The sequence below is a fragment of the Balaenoptera borealis genome, assembly GCF_965194805.1.
Source record: "Balaenoptera borealis genome assembly, chromosome: 12".
In the NCBI taxonomy this organism is placed as follows: Eukaryota; Metazoa; Chordata; class Mammalia; order Artiodactyla; family Balaenopteridae; genus Balaenoptera; species Balaenoptera borealis.
This window is the reverse complement of record NC_138869.1, coordinates 12,349,650-12,371,370: the sequence shown is the minus strand read 5'-3', so window position 1 is coordinate 12,371,370 and position 21,721 is coordinate 12,349,650. Positions and strand designations below refer to the sequence as shown.

The following is a 21,721-nucleotide window of genomic DNA, read 5'->3' as shown; positions in this document are numbered from 1 at the left end:
ACTTTCTAGATTTCTCCCTTCCTGGGTTTCTAGAAGTCTGACAGAACTGTCTAGAGAGAAGGCTGGTGGAGAGACAATCCAAAGAATCATACAATATTATCCAGAAATTACTGAAGAAGCAATGATACGTGACAAAAAAAAAAAAAAAAAAATCCTAGAGATCCAAGTTCCAGAGCTTCCAGGAAATTCTATCCTGGGGATAAGCTTGGCCTCTGGAATGTGTATCTCTACATGCCTGGTCAGCCTGACTCACGGTCTACCCAATAACACAGGAATCAGGACCAAGCAAAACAGCCCAAGCCCCCACCAGGACATGCTTTAAAAGGAAATAAGATTGCCGAGGGAGAAGAAACCAAGGGCTGTATTTGGCAAGTCACTCTTTTGAAGGACAAAGTTAGTGCCACGGTCCAGCCCATGGCGGCTGTTTCAAATCCACATGATATGTGTATGGACTGATTTTTTTTTCCTCCTCCTATTTTAAAACATGGGGTCCTTAAAATTAATCTTTGGAGAAAATGTGAAGGAATCATTATAGAAAAGAGCTGAGACAAATCTAGTGATCTGCTTGGTCAATCCCTTCATGTGGCAGATGGGACATGGGGGGAAAATGTCACATCCAAAATTTACATGTGACATAGCAGAGATGCACTGACTCACAGCATCTTTTAAGAATGAAGGAGAAAAGGGTATCTTCTCTCTTCCGTCACTTCCATGGCCATGGTACCCTGATTTCCTGTCACCCTCATACCTTCAAAGCTCAGAAGGTCAGGTGAACATTTTGGCTGTGAACGTAGCTTTGGCCACATGGTTCAGAGGCCATTTTGAGAAGTGGCTAAACATGCAGCCTTTGCAAGTAGGGAGATCTAGATGTGACACGTAGTTCTGACATTTTCTAGGTCTGCAACCAAGTTGCTTATCCTCTCTGGACCTCTAGTTCCTCATTTGAGAAAGGGAATTAATAATAGTGCTATATTTAAGGAGTCTAATGAGAGAAAGCAGGTAACGTGTCCGGATGCATAGTACGTTCTGAAAATACTATTGCCTCCTGCTATTACTGGTATGCCCTCTCATCAGCCCAGCGCAGCAATCCCATAGGTCGTTAAGTGCTAGAACGTGGAAGACCAAGTTCAGCTTACTGACGTCACAGGTGGCTTCTAAGGTATCAGACTGCAGGACCTTCTCTTTGTAGCTAAACTTAGACCTGGCCATAAATAGACTCTGGTCACATCATCTGCAAAAATCATGACAATGGCAACAATTTGCCTTGGGTGTGTGGTTGCCACACTTCCAAAAAGCAGCCCTCCCCTTTGCCGAGACCACTCGTTGGCCCCAGCTGGGTGATCTGACCTACGCACTTACCCTCGCCAAGGCCTCGGATGTTTTGCTTATAAGACAGGGTAATAGTCACCCATTTCTTCGTTTAGCAGATATTTATTTAGTACCTATTATGTGCTGGGCGCTCAGTACAAGGCAATGAATAAGAAAGCTTTGGTTCCTGCCATGTAAACTTGAGTCCAGTGCAATGTGTTTTACATGACGGTAAGAGAAGAACCAAATAATGGCAGTGTTCTTTCACTCTGTGTGTTCCTTGACCTCCCCCATCACAAACACACACACACACACACACACACACACACACACACACACACACCCCTCTTCCTCCTCTTTTGCTGTCTACCCTCAGATTTCAGCACTGCACACATCTGAGCCACTCCCAACCTCAGTCATCTCTACAGTGTAACAGTGAAATAAGTATGACAATTCTGCCCTCAGCTGTTGCATTTTAAACAAGGCATTGAGTGAAGAGAAGTCTGAGGCAAGGGGGCTACTGGCAGCTCTCACGTACCACCGGTAAGCAGCGGCCCCGTCAGCCCCCTCGCAACTGGTGGTAGACCAGTTGTCTGTGCTCAGCCCATGTCCTCAGGCAGCTCAATACCCCAGGCTCTGTCCTTCTTGGTGCTGGTGTCAGAGGCACCAAAGGGCAGGAGCATGGGGTGAGAGCTCTGGGCTGACTAATGCCCCATAAGAAACCTGCCTTAAGAAGGTAGCGTCTATTTGGGCTATATGACTAAGAGGCATTTCCACGTACCAATTCACGAGGCTGCCCACCAAGGTGACTGACCTGGCTAATCCTCTGGCTGGAAGAGGTGGAGGGAATGTGCAGCCCAGCCCTGCCCTCATCCTGGAGGACAGCCACCCACCTGCCAAGGCACACCTGTGCTCCCCACCCCAGCTTTGGCCCTGTGGCCACCAGTGTCCTTGTTAAGGGGGCTGGCTCTGATGGGGGGAGGGGTCAGCATTTGAGGCTTATTTTAGAGGAAGTCTGGGAGGGAGATTTTGTTTTTAATCTTGTTAGTAGATAGAGGAGAGGTTTTTAACCCGGGATCTGTGGATAGAATTGAGGGACGTAAATTAAGAAAACTATTGCATCCTTATATACCCAACCTCTAACTGAAATATAGCATTTCCTTCCATTATAAATGAAGACAAAAGCCCTGGCAGTTTAGCATCCCCTGTGCCATTTTTTTTTTTTTTTTTGTATATGACATTTAAGTTAGAAAATGAAAACTGGAAATAGGCCCCGTTCCCTTCATACCGATGGAAATCTGATGTTTTCATAATCCTATTACAGCCAAGAGAAATGCCGGCCATACCGCTCATGCTTGTCCTTATTCTGAAATAACAGTAATTAAATCCACGGTTGGTCTTGTTAATTAATTTAACAAAGGCCCGTATGTTACTAAATTACAGATTTGTTTTTATATATTGATATTATTTCAGTAATCATTTCCTTTGTAATCCTACATATTTTAATTTGTGCATTTAAAACATGGTTCAGAGAAGGGACACTTCCATATCAGACAGTCAAAAGGGCTCAAATAGATTAAGACTTCTGTCAACATAAAGCTTTAACAGTATTCTACACACACACGTGCACAAATATACACATGTATGCATATATAAACGCACATGCACACACACAACCATAGTGGATTGAGATCTGAGGTCCTTAGAATGGACAAACTGGGTTCAAATCCCAGCTCTGCCACGTGTTTCCTATTTGGAGAAATCACATTACCTCTGAGCCTCAGTTTCTTCATCTATAAAGTGGGCCTAAAAATTGTCGTCACAACAATAATCTCTTAAGTTCTTAACACAGTATTTGACAACTAATGAATGTGTGTTACACAAGAATTATCATCACTACTGAAAGAGCCAATAAGAGTGAAATGGTAAAGAGAATGAAAACATTATTTTGATGACACTTATTACCCACCTCTGATTTGGCTGACTTTAAGAATTTATTCTGTGCAAACACATATTCCATGTAATTATTATAAGCCAGGGACTGAGCTGGGAAGCGGAGAAGTAAAAAGGAAAGAAATCCCAGAGGCTGATGGTTTGAGAGACAGAACAGCCAGTTTGGCCAGAAGAGAACCAAAGCAGTGCCAAAGGCCTTGATCAGAGGTACAATCGAGGGAGTGAGGGAGATCAGAAGAGGAAGTACTTAACCTCACCTGGGGAGGTCAGGGAAAGCTTACCGAGGAGACGGCATCTGAGCTGAGTGTTGAAAGACAAGGATGAATGAGTATTAGGATCGGGTCACAGGCCAGTTTTATGCGTTCCAAGTCTGAGACGCATATTCTCCATCTGATCTGACTTCTAATTTGGGGAATATCATCCATCTTGAACTACGGAGAAATACATTCCTACGTATCCATCCATCCATCAGGCATGTCTTGTAAGTTTCTCGTATGAGAACTTGTTCCTCTCGCCTCTCAACCAAAACCCTTGGGGGTGATAGGATAGCAGAGCCTGCCAGCTGGCATGCTTAAAACTCCTAAGCTCAGCAAAGGAGTTCCAGCAAGCTCACCCCCAGTCAGTTTGAATTTTTGCAGGAAGATGTAGATTTGTGTTGTGATCAAAGGAAAAAAAAAACAGTTAACTGAGGATATGCAACATATATGGAAAGAAAGGAACACACAGAGACACAGACAGACAGACACACACACACACACCCTCTGCAAAATTCAGCACGCTGTCCTTGTGAGCAGAATGTGAAAACACAATTCAGAGGACCATAGGATGGTGTGTCCACCCCAAGTTTTATTCACCTCCCAATTCTCAAGTCATTTAAATGGTAATTAGAGGAAAAGAAATCCTACAGAGGATTCCTTGATAAACTGTGAGGAGGAAAATCAGCCTTTTGAAATATGGAGACTTGAGTAATGAGATCCAGACTCTTGCATCAAAACAATTCCTTTTGCACCGTTCTTCAGATTTCTGACTTGGTCTGAGACTGTGGGTCTCTTCTTGCCATGTTTTTGAGCAGGTGATGCCTCAAAATGAAAACCATATGGTTTGGATATCAAAATGCCACTGGGATGATTGTTGTCAGTTGATTTTTTCAGTTGCTTGTGGTACGTTACACAGAGAGGGGATAAAAATCCCAGACGATTCCCTGCCAATTATCTGGAAAATAAAATTCTGGGGACCATCCCTGTGTTTGCAAGGATCTGACACAGAGGTGAGGTTTGATGGAAAAGTTGTGTTTCCTCAAGTCTGTCCTCATTCACAGCCAACAGGCCCAAACAGCCTGTGGAGAAAACACACCTTATACTAAGATTCACGCTAATTAGAACGGCTCTTGTCACCACCCTGTACCTTTCCTTGGACCCAGCCCAGGGCTGAGACCATCACGAGGGAAATCATCATATCCTTATTTGAATAATTATTATACTGTATATTTCAGCAATTAGAATTAATTTTTAGGAGGTAGAACGGGCCTTACAGGTTCCCTGGGTCAACTTCCTTGTTAACAAACAAGGAGAGAGATCCAGCAGGTTAGGTGATGTGCTCAAGGTCACAGAGGTAATTAGTAGAAGAGCTAGGATTAGAGTTCAGGGTGTCGTAGCATCTCAGGTTCAGAAAGACTTAAAAACTATTTTGTCCAAGTAGCCTATCCAAAACCTTAAATGGGAGATGAACCAGGGGGCCAGATGCTGTAAGAACCACTGACAAGCACTGAAACCTCGTCAAGAGATCTGGTTTTTTGAACCCCTTTAATTATTAGACAGCTCTTTCTTATTTTGAGCTAAAATCTCTCTCTCTGCAACTTCCCGCCACTCCCCATTGGTCCTCTCTGTTTCCTCAGTTCCTTAGTTCAAGGATGCAATGGCCACGTTTTTCTAACATTCTGATTCTGGTTCACCGACCAAGTCCTACACATTGGTCAAGACTGAGGTCACAGCATCTATTTCCTGGGTTACTTCCTACGTGCTGGGAGGCCTAGAATATGCTTTTAACTGAGTGACATGGCACAAAGACAGACCCCACTTTTTGTTTTGGCATCAGTTTTGGGACGTGTGTCACCTCCTCCAGGTAGGTACTTCCATCCTCACCCAATAGGGAAGGCGACTTCTGTGCCACCAAACTATCCTGTTCCTTGGAAGAGAGTTCTTGTTTTTTAAGTGGAAAGACATGTCAAGTGAGAGGAAACAGGACATTTTAAATCACTAAGGGAAGAACTCCAAACCCATATCATAAACACTCATGAAAAATCAGCACTGTTCCACATGCAAAGTACCTGATTGATCAAAAGTAAGGGGGGTGGGGCGGGTAATAGGAAATCAGGGCAGCTATGAAGGTAAAGAAGAACACCTTGGTAAATAGGGTAATATCTTTCTGAAAAGCTTTTAAAGATGATTTGCAAAGTTGTCATAGCTTATTACTATATGGAATGCTAGAACAGTAAGAAAGTAGTCTAACTTTTATATCCTTATGACTCTTGCATCTGGAGGGAATGCTCAGTAAATAAATATGAAAGCTGGTCATCAAAATTAACTCGATTTCATTAAAAGATACCACTAAGAAATCGAAAGACAACCCAGAGAGAGAAAATATTCATAGTACCTATATCTGACAAAGGATTGTAACCCAAAATAGATAAATAACCTCTATAAATCAATCATTTTGAAAAAGCAATCCATTTTTTTAATAGGTGAAGACTTCAATAGGCATGTCACACAAAAAAGATGTCTAAATGGCTAATAAGCGTAGGAAAAGGTGCTCAACCTCATTACTCATCAGAGAAATACAAATTAAAGGCACAATGAGATAGCATTATACACCCTACAGAATGATGAAACTAAACACTGACAAGAGCAAGTGTTGATAAGGACGTGGAGCAGCTAAACTCACATACATTGCCAGGGAGAATGTAAAATGACACACCCACTTTGGAAAACTGTTCGGTAACCTCTAATAGGATTGAACATACACCTACCCTGCGACCCAGCAGGGTCTATATCCGTGAGAAAGGAGCACAGATGTCTACCAAAAAACTTGGACAAGAGTAGTTGGAGAAGTTTTATTCATAATAGCCAAACTCTGGAAATAATTCAAACCTTCATCAACAGGAGAATGAATAAATAAATTATTTTACATCTACACAACAGAAAACTACTTAGTATTAATAAAACTACTAATATATGCATCACCATGGGTAATCTTAAATAAGTTGGACAGAAGAAGTCACACTCAAAAGATGACCTACTGTCTAATTCCATTTATGTGAGATTCAAAAACAGGCATAACCCATCTACAGTGATGGAAGTCAGAATAGTGGCTAAGAAGAGGTTGTTATTGACTAGAAAGGGGCATGAGGGAACTTTCTGGAGCACAGGAAGTGTTCTTTATCTGGATGGTGGTCTCAGGGGATATACATATAAAGTAGTCAAGTGAATACTTGGGATTTCTGAATTTTTACTGCATGTAAATTTTACCTTGAAGCACTGTTAGAAAATAATCAAGATGATATTTGACAAATAATTGGAAAGGGTTGCATATTCAAGCAGAAGGATGTGGGGACAGAGAGAATGAGGGCTGAGTTCTTGCTTTAGCCCCGGGGAGGTACCACTTTAACAGACAGCTTTGTCCCAGGGAGCTGCCACTAGGACACTTTAGAATCTCTCCAGTGACTTTAGTCTGGCATTACCGTTTCTACGTGATGGGGCCCTGTTCAGCCTTATCCATCACTACAACATTCTGTTTCCCCCAACCTGATCTGTCACTTTTTCCCTGAAAACGCTTGTTCTTCCTCACTTGCACACTAAAAGGCCTTCTTCTCCATGGGCCAAAGTCCCATCCATTCCTCAGTGCCTTCCTCCATGAAGCCTGCAGTGCAGACAAAGTTCTCTCTCCTCTGAACTCCCAGCATGGATTTGCTCTCCTACTGAATGGACGTTTAGTTTCCCTAATGGTCCTGGTACACATGCTATCACTGTCCCACCCGCTTAACTCCTGTCCCGTAATATCTTTTTTGTCCCTACATCCTCCATGAGTAAGCTCCTTGAGGGCAGGGATCATGCCTTAATTCTCCTTTGTGTCACCCCGGAAAGGCTGGCATACAGTAAGGGCTCAGTAATATTATGGACAGAAAAGGAAATGGGACGGAATCAGGATACAGGAGAGAGAAGGAAAGGTATCAAAAGAAGTGAGAGCAAGTTGGTTCTCCTTCCTGACAGAGACAAGGAATCCTGAGAGGATAGAGAGGGAGAGAGAGAAGATGGGGTCGGAGGACACAGACAGACATGGAATAGAGTAGGTGAGACTATTAACCTCTTCCACAGCCCCATACACGTTGCGTAATCTAAAACCTTCTGATTCGTGGGCCACGGTCAGAACTGGCAAGATGATGGGAACGGGGCCAGATGAGTGGGAGGAAGACTCCTTGGGAGTATTTAGGAAGGATCTTAAGATGAAAAAGAAACGAAAGTGAGGGGGATGGGGAAGGCACCGTTGCAAAGCAGACTCGGAACTTTTGAAGTCTGGTCCCCAGTTTTATTCTCCTCTTTCAAACTTATCTATAAAAGGATGGACTTTAAGATGGCAGATGAGCCAAGCCTTCATTTGTTTCCTTCCTTCAGACAACAAACTCAAACCTTCATCTGAACCTGGAGGCCCCCTGTTTCTGTCTGGAAGTCTCTTGAGAACAAACTCGAGTGATTTCTCTGGTCTGGGGAGGAAGTTGGCTGGGACCTCTAAACAACAGCAGCCGAACCTCAGAAGGGTTGGCCCTCCTGAGAGATAAGATCCAGAGGGACGACTGAAAATTGGCTGAAATTTAGTCCAGACCACTCATAGCTCAGACCGATATCTACTTTAAGTTTCTAGTCCTTAATGAATATTTATACCCAAATAGAGCCAGTGGAAAAGTTCCATCTGTGTGGATTTTAAGAGTTTTGCCTTCCCTCAGCCACGTTAGCAAACTCAGGAAAGTGGCAGAATCACTGCCAAGCACATGCTCTATGAAGTGCAAGAAATTCTGAGAAGGCCCTGGACCCGTCATATTTCTTCTCATCCTGAAGGCTCAGAGTTGGCATTCCCTTCTTTAAAAATGCTTAATATCAACACCTCTCGGTACTTTACAATTTTAGCCCAGCCTTTGACACTGTGCTGATCGTGAACACTTTTTTTGAAAGAGTAGATAAGCCTATTCAAAGCTCTGCTGGGTGAAATTGCTTTGTTGGCTGCTATTTTTCCCATCTTTTGAAAATCTGAATGGTCCAGTTAATCACTTTAATTCTCCTCTTTACTCTGCGAGTAGAAAAATGGCCCCAAATTTTCTCCTCACTTTTATTAGTCATTCCATACTCCTCGGAACCAAATCACCAGAAACTTGAACCAGTTCTGCTCTGGGTATGAGGGGCAAAAACAGAAGCCTTGCCCTTGCACTTGGCATATTAACTGCACTTATCAAGCACAGGCTATGTGCCAGGCATTGTGCTACATAGTTTCTTCCTAATCTTTACACAAATCCTATTTTACAGATGAGTAAACTAAGGTTCAGAGGGATGAAGTAAATTGCCACAGTGACATAGCTAATGTGATAAACATGAATTAAATGTTCAGCTCCCCCTCTTTCCTCTAAACCATTTCTCATCTATACCAAACATGTTTACAGGGTTCCAGAACAATGGGCCATGAACTTGTTGGTCACAGATGAATTGAGTTGGTACCCAGACATGCATTAACAATGTTGAATCACATTAGTCAGAATTTGTCTCCCTTTTCAGTTCTTTCATCCTTTGGATTATATCCAGGAGGAAGTCTGCACCTGGTGCTAAAATGGCTTTAACACCTGGATCCCTTGCCCAGTGTCACTTTGAACAGATGGAGAGCGGTCCTCAGGTTCAGAGCTTTAAAATGGCAAGAGTATTAGCTAGAATTTAATGTTGTTGTTTCATACTTATTGTATTTTTTATGGCTACCTCCTATTTTTTCAAAACAAACTTTTTATTGAAGCATAGTTGATTTGTAATGTATTAGTTTCGGGTGTACAGCAAAGTGATTCAGTTATACACACACACACGTGTGTGTATACATATATATTCTTTTTCAGATTCTTTTCTATTATAGGTTATTACAAGATATTGAATATAGTTTTCTGTATTGAATATTTCTTTCTGTATACAGTAGGTCCTTGTTGTTTACCTCTTTTATATACAGTAGTATATATCTGTTAATCCCAAACTCCTAATTTATTCCTCCCCCCTGCCCTTCCCCTTTGGTAACCATAAATTTGTTTTCTATGCCTGTGGCTTAATTCCTATTTTTATACATTTTAGGGATAAAGGTTTTTTTTTAAGAAATAGGTTTTTTAAAAGTGATCTGTTTGAAGAAAAATTGTAAGTAATCACACAGATGGTATACTGAGGATAGGATTTAGGAAGAAGGAACATAGGGCTTCATAAACACCTAATACTTGATAATACCTGATCTCTACAGCACTTTCCAATTTTCAATATCTCTTACATAAATTACCACATTGGATTCTCACAACAACCCCATGACGCTGGTAGGAATTATCCACTTTAAAGACGATGCATTTAAAAAATCGAGGTTCAGAGAGCAGGAACTGCTCGCCATGGTCACACGGGCAGTGAAAAAAGCAGCCAGAGTTCAGGTTCAACTCCAACATGCATGGTGCTCCGCCAGCACTGCGCCGGTGCATCACGTCTAGGGCAGGAGCAGATGAAGGGCTATTCCGAAGCAATGGGCCAAGGCCAGAAATGCCAAGGAAAGTCTGCAGAACTTGATGACTCTCCCGACTGGCCTGAGTTTTCACAAGTTCCCCGTGCTTGTATATATTCTATTTCATGGACAAGCCTGCGTTTGCTCCATTCTGAGTTTCTCTAGAGAAGTCCGACTCTCTCTCCTTCTAGTGAGTCCCCTTCCAGAAGGTTCAGAAACTGATCCTCCCATCAGGGCAACATCTCCTACCTTCTGGGGTCCACTACAGAAGGGGTGACACAAACTAGAAATGGGCCCCTCAGGGAGGAAAATCCAGCCTCTGCCCAGGAAGAAGAAGAGCATTTCTTCCAGCAGTTGACTAGGGTTCAGACCGCAGGTCCAGGTGACCGGATGAGCAGGGATTCCATAAACGTGGGAGAACCAGTGGGTCTGGGTGGCAAAGGAGGTGAGTTGGCAATTCCATCAGTCTATCCACAGAGAGTTTGCAGGAGCTGAACACACTCCTGGAAATGATGCCAAGAGCCGGAGGGAAGAGTTGAAGCCGTTTGAGCAGATTGATGCATAAGAGAGAAGCATCCTGAGAACCAAGGGGAGACCAGAGCCAGGGCTGGAACCTTGGAGGGGGGAGCAGAGAAGGGCTGCCCAGGCGGGTTGGGTGACCAGGGGAGGCTAGAATTCTGGAAACCAGAGGAAACCAGGGTGGATCTTCTTCCAACTTGTCCTGCAGACAGCTGCCTCAAATGGAAGATCTCTATTATGTGTTAGCTTTTACGGCACCAAGAAGCATTGCTCTAAGGCAGAAGTGAAAGTGTTACCAAGGAAGCTATTGAAACCCATGTTTATTGAGGAGCTACTATGTGCAAGGCACTGCCTTAGGCACTGGTGATAGAGAAATGAAGTAGACACACAGGGACCCTGCCCCCATAGAACTTACGGCCCAGCAGGAAAGAACGACATTAAAGAGTTATATCCGTGATTAAATAATTACAATCGTGATGGGTACCACAAAGAAGTACAAGATACAGGCTTTTCTAAGACCCTGTGATAGGGGTACCTAAAGGACGAACAGGAGTGTGTTACGTGAAGGGAGAGAGATGAGGAAGATGGTCCAAGCAGAGGGAACTGCATATGGGCTGGCTTAGAGGTATAGAGGAATTTGGCATCTTTTCTAGGGCATATGGTTAAATGAATAATTCTAAATTTACTCCAGAGATAATTTTCTGGAAAGGAACTTGGCTTCAGCATCTCTGATTTTACATATTCATTGTGTTCCATGAGCTTCAAAGGTGGGACCTTGAAAAGTGGCAAAGTGAATGACCATCTGCTAACTTCTGTTTCATAAAAATGAAAAACTTGGCCTAAATCCTCTCTAAGGTGTTTCCCTTTCTAAGCATCAGTGATTTTCTTGTGTCAGGTTTTCGTAAACAGTGAATTCAACTCTATAGAGTATGGACAACTAGTGCTTTATGTAGGGGGAAAATCAAGGAAAGGATAAAATATTTGAAAGTGTATTAAATGTTAGTTTTAACAGCAATAAAGAGAGAAGAGAGAAGTCATTTATAAGGATACTTGATTTAAACCAAAAAAATGTCTCATGAAAAACACCGCCCAAAAACACAAGTGCTTTTTTCCTTCAAGGCACCAGTGTTGGCTGAAGGAAACGTGTGTCTCAATGCTTCCCTTGTCCTATACGTTAACCATGAGATTCCCAGCAGGAATTGTTTATATAAGCAAAGCCTTCAGACATTTAATAACAGTGCTGTACATTTACACGCACATTTCCTTTTAAGATATTAAGATTCAGATAGGCAAGATAAAAAATTCTCCAATTTGGTTTGCTAAGTGCCCCGCCCCCATTTCCAAAATTAACACGAATAACAGTGTGTTATCCTTGGAAAGCTCAGTGATGCTGCAAGTTCAGAATTCAGATGCACACGACCACACCCCCCAAATTACATCCTTATAGGAAGCTGTTCTTAAGACATCAGGCCTCTAAAATCAGGAGAGTCGTAGTAAAACTGGAGAGACAGAATGAGTAAATATTGCCAGCCTCAAGCTTACAGTTTTATACTTGAGGAGGAGTCTATTAAGGGTCCAAACCTAAGAACCCCGCAGCCAGTGAGATTTTCACTTCCGAGGGTAACCTGGGGGCACCAAGCTTGCTCTCATTTGGGAAAGGGGTGGGGGGCGGTAAAGACTCCCTGCAAGGACTTTCTTTTCTTTTATCTCAACTCCCCCGAGCTACTTCGTAAACCTGTAAATAAGATTCCCAGGAGGACTGGATAACTTCTGGCTCTGAGTGAGGCTGGTGGCTTTACTTACATCTCCCCAAAAGCTGGCAGGGCCTATCTACGAAAGAAAAAAGACAACTCCAAGGAAAAAAAGATTGTGTCGGAGCCTCTGGAAACGCTTAAGTTAGGCAAGAAATGCCAGGTCAGCTCCTGCCCTGTGCAAATCCCTTTCACAGCTGAAGAAACAGTGCGCATGCTCTGGGAAGCTGAGGGTCTCAAAAGGTCCATAAAAAGTCTGGGGCGGGGGGGTGGGCGGGTGGCACGAGAAGCAGGAGGACCTCTCCTCACATTGACTAAGTAAGCAGCCAGCAACATGTTCAGATAATGGGCGGGCTTTTCTAGAAACGGGCGATTCTCAAAAATGGGAGAGAAGGGTCTTGCCCCCTGGGCTGGTTTGATCTGTCTGTGCTTGACGATGCGCTATGCACGGTACCTCTGGCAGTGTCTGCAGCTGGTTCAAAGGGAGCTAGAGTCAAAGGGAAATGAGAGTTCAGTCCTAAAAATCCTTTCACCTGAGTCCAGCAGGGTCCCTCATACAGAAGATTTGTGGACCTGCTTTGGATACAACCACACGTAAACATCAGCTATCAGCAAGAAGCTGGCAGCCCAAGAGGCTGGTTTGCTTTCCGCCCTGCCACTAGAATGTTAAACAAAGGAGTCAGAGTCCTGGGCCGGGGCTGACAACTCCCTAGATTTTCCATAGCTGTCACACAGATCCAGGCCCCAGCCGTCAGTGGCTCAGTTTAGGATATGGGACTTTTTTGCCCGACTCAGTACTGCTCCTTTTTCGAAATGACCGCAGCCCCATCACCTGTGAAAGGTAATAAAAGATACTCTGCGAATATTTCAAGGCTGCTCCCTTGCAAGGGCTCTGGCGGTGCCCGCTGAGAGAGGAGCCCTCCACTCCAACTGGTTCATAGAATTGCTACAGCTATTCAGTCCAAACAGCCTTCCTGTCAGGCCTTTCCATGAGCTGCCAACCCTTGAAAAATGCACTGATCTGAGTCTTGTCGCCTCTCGGATTATTTTTTGATGAAAGTGCTAAAAACACAGAAGAGTCAATTTATCGAAAAGGCAGACAGAAAGAAGGCAAAGGAAAAAGGGGAAGATAATCCCCTATCGTGGCTGCCTGAGCATTCGGTGTCCGCACCGTCCTGCCAAGTGATGATGTGGTACAGGGCAGACATTACTAATGGACTCAGCCAAGCAGGCCAGATAGCTGAGGCACTCACGATGGCAATAATTCGTTTTTCATTGGGGGGAAACCCCCAGGATGCAGCCGGTTGAGCATGGGGTCAGCTCTGGGGGTGGAGTGCAGTTTTAGAACCAGCCACCCCAAAGGCAGGGGGTCTGGGCATTCGTGCTTTTCTGGAACCAACCTCAAATCAGTGAGGCTTGTCTGACAAGGGCTGGGGGAGGGGAGGCAAAAGCAGGGTCTTAGAGAAGGCTTTCATTTTATATCTCCCTGTCCACATATGGATTTGTTTTCCTACTTGGTTTTCATAGCCAGATTAACCCTTTTTGTTCACACATGGTGCGAACCATGGGGATCTCCAATCATTTCCTCCCGCGGAGGGGAACAGAACCAAATAAGTGATTACAACTATTAGAAATGTTCCGTAAACGGTTGTATATGGCGGTCAGGAACTTGAGGGGGGAGGGAACCTAGTCTAGGAAAATCAAGGAAGTGAGAAGAGGAACTGGATGGTGGTTTCTAGAACTTTCCTGGAACATGCTCACTGAGGAGCCTGAGCAGATGATTGGGACCCACTTCAGGGACAGCTGGTGTGGGAGATACAGGAGCAGCAGGCCCCTCACCCCACAAAGGGTCTGGGCCCACCATGCTTCCTGTTCACCTTTCACGTGCTCTAGAGCATCCGTGAATTCCATGCTCCTTCCTGGCCACCCTGATTTTAACTTAATTTTACCTGTTAAACATGATGTATTGAGAGAAAGCAGACAGTTCCTGGGGACATATCCAGAGAAAACTCTAATTCAAAAAATTAATGCACCCCAATGTTTATAGCAGTGCTATTTACAATAGCCGAGACAGGAAGCAACCTAGGTGTCCACTGACAGAAGAATGGACAAAGAAGATGTGGTACATATATACAATGGAATACTACTCAGCCATAAAAAAGAATGAAATAATGCCATGTGCAGCAACGTGAATGGACCTAGAGATTATCATATGAAGTGAAGCAAGTCCGAAAGAGAAAGACAAATCATGTGATATCACTTATATGTGGAATCTAAAAAAGAATGATGCAAAGGAACTTATTTACAAAACAGAAATAGAGTCACAGATATAGAAAACAAACTTGGGATTACCAAAGGGGAAGGGGGTGGGGGGGATAAATTAGGAGTTTGGGATTAGCAGGTACAAACTACTGTATATAAAATAGATAAACAACAAGGTCCTACTGTATAGCACAGGGAACTATGTTCAACTTAAAAAAAAAAAAAAGGACAGCAAAGGAGAACATGGTATATTTTATCCCAAACCCAAATTCTCCTAGAGCTGAACCTGTACAAACTATCTTGATGGACAAAACCAAAACAAAACCCAGATGAAACATCATTTCTCACAGGAGTGAAAAGTACTCTTGTTGGGCATTTGTTAACAACTTTCTTTGGGACACCAGACTCTCCTAACATCCTGAGCTAAATCCATCAGACTAACTCTGCCAACCACAGCCAGTCCATGGGATAAATTTCAACACACACGTAACAGGAAAAATAATTGAGTCTTTACCCTAAAATACTAGCAACTCAGCCACTTCTGCAATCCGTCCGTCGCCCACCCAATGTTTTCCTTTTCTGTCACTTGAAATAGGATTGGTCTTTAAAACCAGAAAGAAAAAAGAAACAGTTTTCCATGCACAGAATTCTAAGCACTAGATCAGCAGGGCTCATCTGAATTTGTTTAGTCTGTGCATTTTTATCCTCATTGCACAATTTACGAAAAGAGAGTCTCTTTTCCTAATTGGAGAGATTTCTTCACATCCGTGCTTGTCCAGACAGAGGAAGAGAAATTCCCAAGGAGCAAACGTGGGGGAGAAACAGTAGATTTGGACGTACACACACACACACACACACACACACTCTGCCCCCAGATATGACCTCTAATGTAGATGAGGATGTTGCCCCTGCGTCTGGGACTCGCTGTGGTTTTAGGGGGCACTTTATCCAAACCTGTCTCCGTGGCTGACTTACACGTCATCATAGAGAGCGTGGGTCAGACGGCGCAGGATGGAAATTTGGCAAAGGGGAGAGACTGCCAGCATTCGCTTCTGCACACTCCTGTCTGTTGCTACCATGTTCTGAGCCAGTCCTCTTAAGGCGGAGGGAATAAAAGACAGAACCCGCCAGGGTCTGGGCTACACATCCCAGTCTTTCCTATTTGGGGAAACAGGGTTCTCTTGGCCAAGACCTGAAGCCATAGCCAGGTTGGGCTCCTCCGTCTGGCACGACCCCTCAGCCCCTGCTTTGGCCCCGGGTGGGCAGGGGGAGGACCACCCCTGACCTCAGGCCTGGTAGAGGATCTCAGGATCCGTGAGAGCCCCCGAGGGGCTTCAGGCAGCCAGTGAAATTTAAAGGAAGAGGAAGGGTGTGGTTTCCTTTCTGCCTCGCTGTTAAGAAAGTTACTGCATCTGGCAAGGAAGCCTGTGAGGCAGGCCTGTGCCAGGGCAGATGGGACCAAAATGCAAGGACAATAGCAAAATTCAGGCGGCCTGTAAAAACTCACATTGGGGTGGGGGGTGGTCTGCGAGTGGAGTATGGGAGGGGGAGACATTAAGCCAAGGATCTGAGAGCCTTCAAGCCCACGTTGGACAGCTGAGGGCCCAGTGGTGAGGCCTCGATGTTCCCAAACTTGTCTGCACATTAAAATCCCCTGGGGAACTTCCCCAAATGCCTACAGCCCGTGGTCCATCCCCAGAGACTGGAGCTAAACTGCCCTGGGATTCAGCCTAGGCTTTGGAAGTGCGAGAAGATCCCCAGGTGATGCTAATGGGCAGACAAGTGTGGGAACCACTGATGGAGTCCCTGGCTACTCAAAGTGTGGTCCCCAGACCAGCAGCATTGGCTTCCTCTGGGAGGTCGGGAGTACTATGGAATATCAGGCTCCCCCCAGACTTGCTAGACTAGAATCTGCACACTAGCCAGATCCCAGGTGATCTGTATGCTAATCAGAGTGTCTGATTAACTTGAGAAGCGCTGCTTCACACACACACACACACACACACACACACACACAGACTAGGTCAAATCCTCCTACTCAAGTACAATCTCATGGCACATGCCTTTTCTCCTTCCTGGCATGGATTGCATTTGTAATTGTATATTTATGTGAGTTATTACAGAAGTCAGTGTACGGGCCCCAAAATATCTAGAAAAGGTTTCTTAACATTGCCTACAGTGCATGGGTTAAATTAAAATGCAAACTTCAGTCAGAGTTTCAGTGAGTGCCAGCTCCCTGGCCTGGTCCTATGCATTCGTGACCAGCAGTCATTTCAGGCTTCCAGGGCAGGGCAGATAAACTAGGTGAAGCCAGGGTCTGGCTTTCTCTCCCATAGGCACTGCCCGTGGTTCTGATTCTCTTTCTCCTCTGGCTGCCACCTCTCCCACTGAAGCCTGTCTGTTGCCTTGAACATCTACACTTTATTTGGCAGAACAGGGTTAATTGGTAGAAATCCTGGAACCAAGGTGATCATGACCTTGTCCTACCCTTGCCCCTAACCCTTCCAGGACCTCCCATCCGTCCAGAAACGCTGCCCACCCCCTTGGACCCAAGTGGTCCGAGGCCCCGAGTCAAGGCTAGGCTCGTGGGAGGCTGTCTGGGCTCTGGAGACGCCCAGTGTGGTAAGAAGTCACAGGATCTAGATTCCAAAGACATGAGTGTGAAATCATGTCCTGAGCAGCGTAGCCTATCAGTTCTGCGAGCTTGTTTTTCTCCTGAGCCAAATGCAAGATATGGACATCCTAGGGTTGTTGTGAAAACCAAGTGAGATAAGGGATGTGAATACACTTTATAAACTCTAAAGTGCTGCACCTGTGGTGGAAAGCGCCACAGAACAGTAGATGAGAGCATAGCAAAGAAGCAACACCTGTGCCTGGTTTCACTTCCGGGCTCCATCACTTACTGGCTGTTGGATCTCGAAGCGGAGGCATAACCTCTCTGGGCCTGTTTCCTCACCTGAAAATGAGGTTACTAGAAGTGCCTCTCTGGTGGGCTCATCAAGAAGCTTAAATTAAATATTATGAAAATGCTTGGTGTACGCCCCGCACCTAAGATGTACTCAATCAATGTTAGCTACAATCATAACCATTAGGAAAGACAAAACAGTTTTGCTTAAAGTTATAATACAAGTAAGGACAGACTAAGGAGACCGCCCTTCCCAGAGGGGCTCCAGTCCAGACCATTCTGAAGAGGCAAGGTGCTTGTCCTCTCTCAGACTCACGGGCTGACGTCACCTGTTGACTGGGAATAATGACTACACCTCACAGGGTTGTCACCATTGTTAAGGAAGAGAATGCCTTTGTGAAGTGAAATCACTTCGTGGACTGTCGAGCTGTTTTTATTTTGGGGTTGTTGAGGGTAGTCAGGTAATTTCGGGATCATTTTTCTGTATATGATCTCAGCTCTCTTCTGGACCTTCTCATAACTTCACCCCTCCCCCACCCATCTCCATCGTCTCTACACCTTCTCTCCTGGAACCCCCGGGGGGAAAAGGGACGTTTTTAAGTAACAAAGCACGTTGACCAGTAACACAGGTATGCTTATAGAGTTTACCTGTAAAAGACAAGTCGGAATGCTTGGCTTGGAAGGGAATTTAGTGTCAGTTCAGAACACCCCAGCTCAGAGAGCAAACCCATGCATAGTCAGGAGGGCATGTGATGGTGTTAAGATACAGTTTTCAAAAGGTAAAAGCATGATTCTTGTGCAACTATAAAATGAAGCTTAGCAAAGATTATATTCAACTCATTATATAATGAAGGAACCAGTAAGCTACTTAGAGCAGTTCAAAAAGCATTTGAAGAGTTAGGGGTTCCTAGGCAATTTAATGTTAGGACAAGATTGATAGGTTAGGTATATAACTAGTTAATGTCCTACAGGACAATCAACCATAACCCTTGGGGTTATCTTTTTCAAAAGGACAAAAACTATTTGTATTGGTATCTCTACTGGACAAAAATCTACACGTTAACATGGAACTTCACCGCGTCTAAGAATAGCAAGAAGTAAATTTCTCTAGATAATCCTTGCAGGGATGGGGTGGGGTGGAGAAAATGTCATATTGCCACCATATGACACTGAAGGATGTGCCACCCACCTTTCTGCCTTCCATCCAAGTTTTGGACTTTTTTTTTTTTTTAAACAATGGTAAATACTTACCTCACTTCACAAACAACCTTTCCATCTTACATGATGCTTACAACAGCCCTATTGAGGCAAAAAAGGGCAGAGAAGACTCATTTCCAGAGGAGAAAACTGAGTCACACGAGGAGAGAGAGAAGCTGGGCTTGGAGGAGAATCCCGTTTTCTAATTCCGAGTCTCATGCTCGTCCTGAAACTCCATCTCACCCTTGCCCTTCTCTGCTCCCCTTCATTTCAGCCCCCCATTGCTCTCGGTGGCATTGTTCCCCTTTCCGATTTCCCTTGGGGTTCACTGAAGGTAAATGCTCGAGGAGGGAGGAGACCCTGCCGCTCCCCACCCTTTGTATCCCAGGGGCTTCTGGGCTCATCCAAGTCCTTTTAAGCCCCCGACACCATTCGGTTCCACAGCCTCAGATGAACCACATCCTACTACCCCGAGCCAAAGAAAATTGTCCAAACGCTTTATCCCCCCCCTCGGGAAAAAGGACAGAATGGATGCTGTATTCCAAGAACCCATTTTTTTAAGTGGTTGCTCCTTTAAAGTGCTTGTCTTCTCAGCTACTGTGAGCCACTTTGCCGTCTTTCATCTGAGACGGCATCCACATCAGAGAAACCCACCGTTTACAAACCGGAATATCTCATTTGAAACACCTGTTCTGGTTGATGTTTTCCCCTCGTCGATAAACAGGATGGTCATTTTCTGTGTCGGGGAGAGCTGGGTCTGTCTGCCTCCTTGGTGAATGGCACGTAGTGGACAAATGGCTGTTTATTGTGTTAAACTGTCAGCCAGGAAACCGGCAGCAAGTGCAGCCTGATGGCCCAAATCGGTTTCTTCCTTGCAAGGCCATTTATTTTTCTCACCCACGGACTTCTGTTGCCATGGAAACCGTCCCACTAGCAGGATAGAGGCTCAGCCCAACCCTGCTTCCTGCATCCAGTGAGAGAGGCAACATTTATAATGATGAAACAAAGTAGACAATAAGAAAGTATACGGGGTGTGCAGTTAGAAAAGTAGTTCCTCTGAAGTTGCCTAGAACTCTGCAGCTGGGAAAAAAAGTTTTTTGAGAACATCTGATTCAGAGTATGTTTATATGAGGTATACTGACAACAGCAAACACTCAGTGCATGATAAGTGCATGCTAAGCCCTTTCCGTGCGGCAGCCCATTGAACCCTCTCAGTGACTCCACGGGGCAGGGTGGTTCTTATCGTCCGCATGACACAGATGAAGAAACAGCCTCCACGATGCAGGCACTGGCCCAAGTCCAGCAGAAGAAAGGGACAAAACTGGGACGAAAATCCAGACCTCTGACCCCGAAGCCCGGACCTCTTGACTTGAAACAGCTGCCTTCTCTCTATCTCTCTTCTTGCCTCTGTCACAAGCTAGCTCTTGAAAGGCGCTGGACGCCCCTGTCTATCCAGCGTCCACCATTTTCATTTGATCATATAATCCTTCCCACCTCCGCCATAAGCCACTTTGTGAGAGCCCACAGAACGAGGATTCCACGCAACGGGATATGGGCCACCCCGATCCAAGCCAGTTTTCTCATTTCCCAGAGGACCACCATGGGCTGGGCAGGGAAACGACTCGCCTCTAGCTGCACAGCTAATAAATGTCAGAATTGACACCATAGGGCCAGCCCCCCGACCCACGGGCCCGAGCTCGGCTGTACTGGGCTGCCTTGCATCTAGACCAAACCCTGAGCCAGCAGTTCAGCTCTCCCGGCCAAGCATCAGGGCTAATCCCCTTGTAGGATGGCTGTTAAATCCGACAGTCGTTAGAACAACAGTGCTCCAGTGGGCGGGGTGGTATGCCACTTAGGAAATTCTCCCACGTAGCTCTTCTGTTTCAGGCTTTGCTGCCTCCGGGTAAAGCTAAAACCATCCAGTGATGAAGCCTGATTCATAAAACATACACCTCCCCGCAAAACTTCAAATCACTTAAACATGAAGTGTTATGGGATCACTGTATTTCAGCTAGTAGAATCCAGCGTGTCAGGAACAAGAGGCAAGGTTTTCTATGCCAACAGCTTCAGGGAGCAAAGTTCCGCCCACGGATGAAAGTTCCCCAGCTCAGACCACGAGACGGTGGTGAGCATCGTCTTGGTTTTCCATTTTAACATGAATCTAGCACTGAATAGGCACAAGTATAAACATGCATCCCTTCAAATATGTGCCACATGGCTCTTACTCCCAAGGCTGTGAAGGTGTATTAGACAGAACAGCGAAGTGTCTGAGGACGTGGTATAAACAACAGTCAGCAAGCAGGAGGTGTGGAGCTGGGTATTATCGTGGGAAGACTTGGGCGGGAGAAGAGAAATATTGTGAAGGATAACTGTTTCTTCCTATGTCCTTCTTTGAATTCTGACACTAGCAATGAGGACGGCCTCACGACTTGTCTTCTCCCCACTTACAAGCAGAGAGGGTAGAGGTGTCATGCCCCACAGAGCATGCTCAGATTGTGACACCCTACCCATCGAGCCCTTTTGTACCCTTCTGCCCTTGCATACCTCCTCCTTCTGCTAGGACCTCCTTCTCCTCCCTTTCTGCCTGCTCACCTTGCACAGCCCCAATCCTGAGTCACCGCCTCTGAGAAGCCTCTCTGGAATTCCCATTCGGGTTAACACCTTCCTCTGTGCTCCTAAAGTCTGTGTGCAAGATAATAGCAGCTACCATCTGTAGTGGCTAAGGTGGCTGGGCACATTACATGCATTATCTCTGTACCCATTTGACAGGTAAGGAAACTGAGGCTCAGTTTGTCCAAGGCCACACGGCTGTTAAGTCACGAAGCTGGGTTTGGAATCCAGGTCTCTCAGGCTCCGAAGTCCATGTCTTTCTACTACACAACAGGCAGCTGTCCTGGCCTCAAACTAATCCCTTCCCAGGAAAGGGGATAAGTATGTGTTTCTCCATCTCCCCCTAGACTGTGCATTCCTCTAGGGCACCACGAGTCTTACCATGTATCCCTGTGCCTGGCACATAGCAGATGCTAAATAAATGGTTAAATGAATCAATAGT

The 21,721-nt window shown here is 45.1% G+C and overlaps 2 protein-coding genes across 4 annotated transcripts in view; one reads left to right on the top strand and one right to left on the bottom strand.

The window, feature by feature from the left end:
• SSUH2 (ssu-2 homolog) overlaps positions 1-21,721 on the bottom strand; it is a 255,927-nt gene that overhangs the window by 127,125 nt on the left and 107,081 nt on the right. The window lies entirely within an intron of this gene.
• Positions 1-21,721, top strand: part of LMCD1 (LIM and cysteine rich domains 1) — a 69,021-nt gene that overhangs the window by 6,253 nt on the left and 41,047 nt on the right. The window lies entirely within an intron of this gene.